Below are 11221 nucleotides of genomic sequence, written 5' to 3'. Positions count from 1 at the left end.
CCTGACAGAGCTTGAGAGGTGAAGAATGGCAGATAATTGCCAAATGCTGATGAGCAAAGCTTGTCGCATCAAACAAAAAAGACTTGAGACTGTAAAGGTGCTTCAGCTAAATATTTAGTAATTTAAAGCAGTTAAACATAAGGCAGCAACATCAAACATGAAAAAAATGAAGGGGTATGTATACTTTATTTACACTCGTGAACAAAATCTTAAGACCGGGGGAAACATTACAAGTATTCCCATTTCACGCTGGTGGATCGTAACCAGGTTGTAAGTACTGCTTCAAAATGCCAAAAGAAGAAACAGGTACAAGAAACAAAAAGTAGAGAATAGGCAATTTATTAAAAACTACATTCAAACTTAAACAGGCTGTTCATCAGCTGATCAAAAGTTTAAGACCATAGCCTTTAAAATTTTAAGTCTGCGCAAAAATATGGCTTTCATGTCATTGTCCTTCAGGCAATCACACTGTCATGACCTCCTGATGGCAAAGGCAAAAACGCTTTCTGTCTTTGAATTTGGCAGGATTGTTGAGCTGCAAAAGCAAGGACGCATGCTACGCGCCATCGCTGCCGAGGTTGGATGCAGTAAGACAGTCATTTTTAATTTCTTAAAAGATCCTGAGAGTCCTTAATGCAAAAGTTAAAAGGAAAACCAGGTCATGACAGAGTTAGAATGGCTTTAACTTGCAATGTTGGCAATTCTACCATACCCGTTTTCTGATAACATGTAACATGGTTACACATTCCAAACTATTTTTAGTTCCACTGTATAGGTGCAATAATGTATAAAACAAACAAACAAAAAATTCTAAGGAATTTGTGAAATGCTGAAGTTGTATTTAACCCAAAAAAAGAACTGGTACATCAATTAAAATGTCATCAAGATCTAGAGCAATTAGAGTATCCAAGCTCCATAAATTCTCTCAGGAATTCATAAGAATAGTGAGAAATGCTTAAACTATTTAAGAACAGAATTTTATATTTTCTTGTGTGTATTTAAAAACAAATTTGAAATGATGCTTACTCATGTTTGATCTCCTGAATCTGATTATATTTTCTTAAAGGGGTCATATGATGTTGCTAGAAAGAACATTATTTTGTGTATTTGGTGTAATGAAATGTGTTTATGCAGTTTAAGGTTAAAAAAACACATTATTTTCCACATACTGTACATTATTGTTTCTCCTCTATGCCCTGCCTTTCTGAAACGCGTCGATTTTTACAAGGCTCATCGGTCTGAAAAGCGAGGTATGCTCTGATTGGCCAGCTATCTAGTGCCTTGTCATTGGCTGAATACCTCAAGCGTGTGACAGAAATGTTACGCCCCTTACCATACTGTGATGCCCAGTCCGGCCGGAGAGACGAGACAAAAACATTAAAACCCATTATAAACGAGGCATTTGTTGCATCCAGTGGGGACATAATTACGGATTATAATGACTTATACTGTCTTTTTACGCGTTGCGTTGCATCGCGCCACGTAAACATAAAGCTGTGTGTTTCTAGGCGAAAGCAAAAGCACTTTATTTGGCCTTCCGAAAGTAGATGCATTTAGAAATCTTTAAGATGACTTACAACAGAACAACAGTGCATTTTATGGACGACCGTTTCGTGAACCTAGGAGAGGAAGTAATTCTGACTTTGCTATGACAATCTGGCGCTTCTGAATCAACTACTGGTTTGTTATTAGTTGAAGTATTTGCTATTGACTGTTCAAATGTGTAGTTTTGCGCATCGTGTGTGTGTGCGCGCGAGCGAGCGAGAGAGAGAGTGCGAGAGAGCGCGAGAGAGAGAGAGAGCGAGCGAGCGAGAGAGAGCGCGAGAGAGCGCGCGAGAGATAGAGAGAGAGAGCGAGAGAGAGAGAGCAAGAGAGAGCGAGAGAGAGAGAGCATGAGAGAGAGCGCGCGAGAGAGAGAGAGAGAGAGAGAGGTGGGTCACATCACAGTGGAGTCAGCTGTCTTAACCGTGGCTTGTGTACTGCAAACACATACCAGCTTCATCACTGTGTCTGTCACACGACTGTTCCCCTTTCGGGCTCTGTCTTTACGGAGGGGGCTTTGTAGAAAACGAAGCGTTTGAGAGAGGCGGGGCATAGAGGACCTACAATAATGTACAGTATTTTAAAAATAATGTGTTTTTTGAACATTAAAGCATGTCAACATATTCTGTTACACCAAATACACAAAATAATGATCTTTAAAAAGCATCATATGACCCCTTTAAAGCTGCAGTCTGTAACTTTTTTGCGTTCAAAATGTACAAGATTTATATAATAAATTTTGTACATTTTGTAATTCAAACAGGAAGAGGTTTTTTTTTTTCCTTTTTTAATGTGCTATTAATTTTGTGCATTTGTCTGTCTTGTATGTAGTGGAATCTATCATGCTGCAGAACAAATTGCCCCTAAGGGGGACAATAAAGTTTTTACAATTACAATTACAATAATAAGCGAGTACACCATGAATCCATTTACCAAACCGTGTTTTTGGCTTGTCCTGAATCACTATGGTACACCTATAATAAGTGTTTATATTTGGACTATTTAGACTGGTTCGGGTAGGTACCGCTGCGGAGTAGCCCAGTACCTGCGTGATTTGCCATATACATAAACAGAGAAAAGTAGCTCCGGCTGCAATGTTCTTCCGCAAGACGCACACAGTTCTGTTTATTAACCGCTAGAGCGCCAAAAGTTACAGACTGCAGCTTTAACCACTGATTTCTAGTCGTGTCCTCTTTTGGAAGGCCAAACAAAGTAGTTTCGCTTTCACAACAAAACACACAGTGCCTTCACGACATGGAGGCAGCAACAAACAATTCTTTCTTTGCGTGAACATTTGCGTGACCCCTTTAAGCAAGCATGCATGGCATGCACTTCACATTAACGGACAGTGCATTTGATGGTTTATGCAAAATAAAAATAAAAAGTTCAACAAGCAGCAGCAGCCATTTAAATGATTGGCAATAGGTCACTCTGACATATGAGCATTTTGCAATAATTTTTCTATATCGAAATGTTTACTGAGGCTTACACGTCCTGGCTAGGATTCAATACGGTGCGCTAAAATTGTAATCATCTCTGATTGAATAACTTTGAAACTGGCTTGCTCAGCATATGGTGCCTCCAAACCTTTTCTAAAAGTCTATCACAAGCACTTCAAAGTATCTCTTAGGGTATGCATGTTTTCTAATGGGCCACGTGTTTCCTTCAACCTGAAAGAAATCAAATCATTTATAAAATCAGCTAATTTGCACTGGGATAATGTGTACATAGGCTTTGCAGAGATGTCATTACTTAGGCGGCTTTGGCTTTTAGAGCTCCAGTTGTGCTATCAAATGGAACAGTTCATGTGTCATCTACAGCTAGTAGCAGGTGTTGGAAAACGGTTTGCGGAAAGTGATGTGGAGCTGAATGCTGCAACATTCTCTCTCTCCTTTTCACTTGCATTTCAAACTTCTTTTGCTTTCCACAGAAGCCTCTCACAGATAATCCCCTTTAACACCATCAGGGAGAGGTCAAAATTTTGCAGGAGTTTGAGGAGAGATTACTTTTTTCAGATGTAGTTACTTTGATATCATTGCCCATGATGTGAGAACATCCTTTTGACTTGCCCCATCTGAAATGTATACGAAAATACAATTAGACTAGGCAAACTCCATGCTGAGGGACAACAGACTATGAGGGACAATGGAAGATCTTTGGAGAATATACAAAACCACCAACACTTCCTGCTTTTCACTCTCGCTGACACCACAACACTGATTTTGTTATGAAATTCCATTATATTTAGCATTATTTCTGAATTCCCAAGGTAACTTTATAACTACGCTCGGGCTTATTGGTTTTTTATGATGTTGCACCATTCAATCAATGTTCACAGTTTCTAATGAAGTGTGAAACAGCAAATCTAGCAGTCCAAATGTATAATCAACACAGTGTTATCTCAACCTCTTTTACATTCTAAAGGAAAGAATCCAAATATGTATTTTGCCATACATAAACTGTTATTTCAAGCCCAAAATCCTGTCAGTAATGTTTAATAAAGTAGCATAAAAAGTTATAGGCTTACTGATACCAGTAAGCCAATAATTATTTTCATGATATGGCAGATAACTGATAAATGACCTATATTGAAATAATATGCTATTTTGTCTAAATAAATTCAAATAAAACTACTAAAATTCACAAAACAAGTGAATTTAGGCATCACAACATTATAATGCACAGAATGAAAAATTGATTAAAGGGGTCATATGATGCTGCTAAAGATAACATTATTTTGTGTATTTGGTGTAATGAAATGTGTTGAAACCCTGCCGCTGTCCTCGTACTAACTAAATCAAGATCTCTCTTAGATCTCGCAGCCATCCTCCATTTGATTGTCAGAGAATCAGAGAGAATTCCACAGAGGACTCAGGACTCACAATTTGGTGACAAAGATGTAATGATATAGAAAATTATCTTCAACAAGTACCGTTAAGGTCAGAGTAATTACATGCCAGATAGAAAAACAAGCCCGACCCTTAGCAATGCGTACAATTCCTCAATGATTTTCTATAGACAAAGAGAATTTAATAAATTTAGCTACTGTAACCAGACCAGGTGGTCAATCATTGTCCTATTTTCAAAGCCCTTGATGAGCGATGTGGTACATCAGGGGAAAAAATAGAGCATTGTTCTATTTAATTACAGCATGTCAGAGACAAGAACATATTTGCATTTTAAACAAGCACTTAATCTGATTGGAGGACAATTGTTATAAATTTCATTAAATATGTGGAGGGCAGCACATGCTGCCTCTCTTTACAGAAGAGAGACTGCTGGGGAAATCTGGCTAAAATAACCCAAGCTTTCAGCAATTCAGAAAGAAAAAAAAAATATATATATATATATAATAAAAAAATAACATTTATTTTTTCATTAATTTATTTTTTTATATTTATTTTTAAAATAATAAAAAAAAAAGAATAAAATACTGGCCAACTAAATAATATGGTATATTGCCATATATGAGTCCAGTATATGCCCAAACTATACTCATTCACACAATACAGCCATTCATCGCCATCTGCAAACTCAAATGCACTCTGGTTTGATTTGGCTCTGAATTTTCCACAAATTAAACTTACAATTAATTCTTAGTTGCCACTGAATTTGAGTCGAACACTCTTTGCAGTGATTCCATAGAAGAACCATTTTGGGTTCTCCAAAGAACCTTTCAGTGTGCTTTTTTTTTTTCTCAGTGTTAAAATCATTTTATTATTCTTTCCATTTTTCCACTGTAAAGAACCTTTTGGTCCACTAGAAAGGCTGCATGAATGTTAAAGTTTCTTCATGGAACCACAGATGGCAATAAAGAACCTTTATTTTTTACCAGTGCAATCAAGTTCTCAATACCGAGAACAGCCAAATGCTTATAGAAAGACAATGCACAGCTATCAGTGGCAGAAAGATGTATGTACACTGTATTTCACGTCTCTGAATTTAGAAGTTACATTACAAGCAAATTTCAGCAATGGATTATGAACCGTGCACTGTCACACACCTACCCCGTTACTGTCAGGTCGCCAAGCTAAGACTCTGCCAACACATCATAATGTAATAGTTTGACAACAGGGTGTGGTGCTGTGCTATTTCCAGCTAATTGGCATTTGGGTTATATAAAGGGATTTGAATTGCAGCTGGCGGTGGTGTTGATTCAGTGCTAGGTCTGATTAAATATCGCAGCCTCCTGTCAGACGCAGTTGGGCTGGCATCAGTTATCTATGTGATATGTGTCTCCTGGGCGGGACTCCTTACTTCCATCTGCCATTTCCATTCACGCCAGTAGGCTTATTTCACTCATTCTCCTGTTGCTGTTGCAGATCTGTTATGTTTATTTGTTTATTGCTGTAAACATACATTGTCTAGATATGGTTGCATATTTGGTGGGTGGCTTGAAGGAAATGAGGCAGACAAACGTGTGGTTGCAGAGCGAGAGAGGAACCGGAATGAAAAAGACAGTTATTTGAAGAATGACGGCAATGAGAAGAACAAAATCCCTGAAAATCCTTCAAATGAAACGGATGGAACAAAATTGTTTATATATTAATTTGCCATGGCTGTGTTTACAAAGACCAAAGGGACACAATGCTCACAATGAAGATAACCTCTGAAAGACCTGAACTTCTTATTTCAGTAAAAAAAATTCATTTCAAAACAACCATTACTAGATGTCCCATTTTTAACATTGCTTCTAATGGTCAGTTAAGCTATTAACTATTAACGACAGCAGCTAAGCCAAGGCAGAGTTCAGGACACACAGGAATAGACCTGGTGCTGTAAGGAGGCATGGAAGACTGTTCTAAAGCTCTGAAATGTTGCTCATGTTCGCATATTCAAACCTGCTGTGTTGACAGTACATGCCAGAACTGTGCTGAACTGAGCTAAAGAGTTTCTGTGCAGTTTCTTACTGAGCATGCCGGATGTTCTTGTGCGGATCAAAAATGCATCAGATATGATCCGCAAAAACACATGATTTTTAGTCAAAGATGACTGATTTCAAACTGTTCTTCACATAAAACTTCAGAATACTTGGAAAAAACATTGTACAAGTCATATGGACTATTTCTATTTGTCTACTTTGTAACTGTCAAGACTGTTTGTCTCCAAAAAAGAACAAATTGCCATCTTCTTGAACATATTTTTCTTTTCTTTTGTGTTACTGAGAAAATGAAGGGGAAAAAATTGAGAAAAGATTTGTGACATGAGTAAATGACAGAATTTTCCTCTTTGGGTGAATTAACTCTTCCCCTGCTGTTTTACTAACTTATTTATTTTTTATTTACATTTATTTTAAATGCAATATATAAAAGTGTAATATTTTACAATTAAAATGCTCTGAATGTTTTGCTATTTCTCAAAAACTATAATATTCCATCTTTCACTATTTGACAAAATATAGTAGTTTATGCTTTCACAAAAGTTGTTTTCACAGAAGCTGTGGAATAAAACTAAAAGAAAATCCAGTTAATATTTTTATAGCAGCATTTCTATTTAAAATGTATACAATTATTCATTATTCAACATTATGTATCTGGCAAAAATACTGCTAAGAAAAAAAAAGTCAGAATAAAATATGAATAATTTGTTAGACTAAATGATGGCTAGTAAAGGCTGTTCCATTCTTTTCTTGAATACAAAGTGGGAAAAAATTACAACATCAAGAGACAATAAAGAATAAAATGTCGGTCAAGTCACCTTTGCTAGTGGGGAAAACTGATGACTGCTAAACTGAGAGCCAAGAATCAGACATTGTGACATAATCTTGGCAAGCAGGGAATCTGGAATGAGATTTATTTATACAGGTGGGAAAAATCAAAGAAGGGTTAAACCCTTGATCTTTCCAAGTACGCTCCTTTTGTGTCCCTCCTACTCTTTGAGGGCAGGTGCCATACATTTCCTGATATTGTTTTTGCTGTGCATCACGAAAGCTTAAGAATACAGTCCATTTTCTGTGGGTGGTGAAATACACAATGAAATGACTTAAGATCAAAGCTTAACAACATGGTGGTTGTATGTTCAAAGAGCTTTCTTTGCTAGGGTGTTAGTGTTTTCCAGCCCTCAAGTCCATTTAGTTGCCGTGGATAGTAATGTCAATGGGTGATTGCCTAAAGCCCGAATCGGGTGCAACTAGTTTTCCCCAAGGAGGTTAGGTAAATGTGTTTTTCCTCACACTACCTCGGTAAAAATTACAGAGCAAATTACCTACTGTTTTTCGGCTAACTCATGAGTCCCCTGAGAAATCGAATCCCATCCAGATAGGAATGTATGTGTTTGCGGTATATTATGTTTTCACAACATTTCTCTATATTGACCTTCGCCGAATACTGTAAATTTAGCTAATTTCCACTTTGCTCTGCCTGGTGCACCTTCATTATGGATTTAGACCTTTTTGCCAACTTTCCGGGTAAAATAACAGTTGGTGGCTCAAGTACTGTTGGCATCTCATCTGAAAATTAAATTAAAAAGAAGAGTTTAATCAAGCACAATTTAGAACTGAAAAAGTGAAATATATTATTTATATATATATATATATATGTGTGTTTTTGTGTGTGTATATAGTTAGGTCCATATATATTTGGACACTGACACAATTTGCATAATTTTGGCTCTGTATGCCACCAGAATAGAATTAAAATTAAACAATCAAGATGAAATTGATGTCCAGATTTTAAGCTTTAATTCAAGGGGTTGAACAAAAATATAACATAAAATGCTTAGGGATTACAACCATTTTTATACACAGTCCCCCCATTTTCAGGGGCTCAAATGTAATTAGACAAATAAATATAATCATAAATAAAATGTTAATTTTTAATATTTTATTGGAAATCCTTTGCAGGCAATGACTGTTTTAAGTGTGGAAATCATGGACCTCACCAGAGACTGGGTTTATTCCTTTGTGATGCTTTGCCACGCCTTTACTGCAGCTGACTTCAGTTGTTGTTTGTTTGTGGGTCTTTCTGCCTTTAGTTTTGTCTTCAGCAAGTGAAATGCATGCTCAATCGGGTTGAGATCAGGAGATTGACTTAGCCATTGCAGAATATTCCACTGTTTTACCTTCAAAAACTGCTTAGGAATTACAACAATTTTTTACACAGTCCCCCCATTTTCAGGGGCTCAAATGTAATTAGACAAATAAATATAATCATAAATAAAATGTTAATTTTTAATATTTTATTGGAAATCCTTTGCAGGCAATGACTGTTTTAAGTGTGGAAATCATGGACCTCACCAGAGACTGGGTTTATTCCTTTGTGATGCTTTGCCACGCCTTTACTGCAGCTGACTTCAGTTGTTGTTTGTTTGTGGGTCTTTCTGCCTTTAGTTTTGTCTTCAGCAAGTGAAATGCATGCTCAATTGGGTTGAAATCAGGTGATTGACTTGGCCATTTTAGAATATTCCACTTTTTACCTTCAAAAACTCCTGGGTTGCTTTTGCTGTATGTTTTGGGTCATTGTTGATTTGTCCTGTTGTCCTTCGTGGACGTCCAGGGACCTGTACCATGATGGTGGCTGAACAAACTCGGGGTTACAGGATTTGTTTTGAGTTGACAAGCCCAAACCAGTCCAATCCGGCTTTGTTGGTACCATGAAGCTGATCATCAACTTTCTCTGTCAACTCAGGCTTGATCCTGAGTTAATGGAGCATGTGCACATGAAAGAGTGACATCAGTAATGAACAGCCAATCACATGCCTTGAAACTGTGATTCACTTCTTGAGAGTGAGTCTGATTCACTTCCAAAGATTCAAATATTGAACAATATGAAGAATTTAAAGACATTTACAAGATCATCTTAAAGAAAACATCTTGCCATATCAGTACAAGTAAAAGTTGTGAAGTTAGTTTATATAGTATAATATTTATAGGTATAAAACACTTACAAAATCTAAGCTCATATGTAGTCATGTTTAAAGTTATTGATTCTAAAACTTATTTATATTGCATATTATCTATATGTTTATATTAATTTAAAATAAAAGCTTAATAATTATTATTAAACTAAGCTAACTTGTGTAATGGATTAAGGGTATAATAATTACATAAATCATATAAAATAATTATAAAAAAAATAATCATCTCTAAATTCAGACAATTGTATCTTTAAAAATGTTTTACAATGTAGCGTCCTTTAATTTGGAGTAAGAGAAACTGGGGGAGTGGCTTTACATGTGTCACTTTGCTTGAAGCTGATTGGTCAATTTTCGGTTTGAGATCTCTAAACCAGAACATAACCTGCCCCAGAGCAGTGTAAGTTACTATGGTGATGAACACCACTAAAAGCCAAGCCACTTTCATGGTACCTAAAACCCAGGATTGGTGCAAACTAAACTGAAACTTACCTGGCTAGCCAGCTAATCTGGCTTCATGTTACAGGCCCTAGGCCATTTTATGTTGCTGAGCTCACCAGCGCATTATTTGTTTTCTCAGAATGTACCAAACTCTTGATTTGGCCACTCTTAATGTTCTTGCTAGCGCTCTGATTGATTTGTTTTGATTTTGAAGCCTAACAATTGTCTGTTTCACTTGCATGGAGAGCTCCTTTGACCGTATGATGTGGGTTCACAAACAGCAACAGCTTCCAAATGCAAATGGCACACTAAGAATCAGCTCCAGAACTTTTACCTGCCACGACTGTCCATGAAACAGCTTTTGAGTCAATTGTCCAATTACTTATGGTCCCTTGAAAAAGGGGGGAGGTACATATTAAAGAGCTGTAATTCCTTAACCTTATATATTATATATCCTTATATACATATTTATATATATACTGTATATATATATATATATATATATAGATATATATACAGACCTGTAGGTCATCTTACATTTCATACAGTTGACTGTTGAAAATATGATGCAGGGCGACAACTCCATAAGTGCAGTTATGCCCTAAAATTCAAGATATTGTGGCATTGTACATCCCTATATGAGTTTTTTACTCATATTTATATCGCATGATATCACACGAGCAGCTTTTTGTCTCGAATATAACGAGTGCAAATGTGATTTTATACAACAACAGTTCAGTAAATAAGAAGTTTATCGTTTTATATTTTAAACACAATATTGTCTGTTTTGCCAACAAAAATATTACCTATAAAGCCACAGCAGAATTGTTGTGCGTCTCTGAGCACAGCGGTGTTTAGTTTCTGAATGAATCAGCCATTTGAACAAATCGAATGAATGAACGAAAGTCTCATAAAGACATTTACTGCCACCTGCTGGCAGTTTTAGTTTCTTATTTAGAGTATTATTTCATTGAAAAAGGGGGAAAAAACTTTAAAGGGATAGTTCACCCAAATTTTATTTAATTATGTCATCATTTACTCAAACCAGAATGACTTTCTTTTGTGTAACATAAAAGAAGGTATTTTGAAGACTGTTGGTAACAAAGCTAATCTGGTTACCAATGACTTCCATTAAATGAACGAAAAAATATCTGAGATTTATCTCAAATTATCTGCTTTTATGTTTCATAGTTTATGTTAGGCCATTGTAGCTAGTGGTCGACCGATATGGGTTTTTTGACAGCCGATGTCGATGCCGATATCTTGGAAAGCAGAAACTTTAGAAGACAAAGCATTTTTCACAAATAAATATTTAATAAAAATCTAATTGAATAGGAAGTAAACACTGTAACCAACAGGGCACTCAGTATTCTGGGAAGTTTGTGTG

This window comes from Sinocyclocheilus anshuiensis, unplaced genomic scaffold (genome assembly GCF_001515605.1).
Source record: "Sinocyclocheilus anshuiensis isolate Anshui unplaced genomic scaffold, SAMN03320099.WGS_v1.1 scaffold978, whole genome shotgun sequence".
Classification (NCBI taxonomy): Eukaryota; Metazoa; Chordata; class Actinopteri; order Cypriniformes; family Cyprinidae; genus Sinocyclocheilus; species Sinocyclocheilus anshuiensis.
This window is presented reverse-complemented; position numbering follows the sequence as displayed.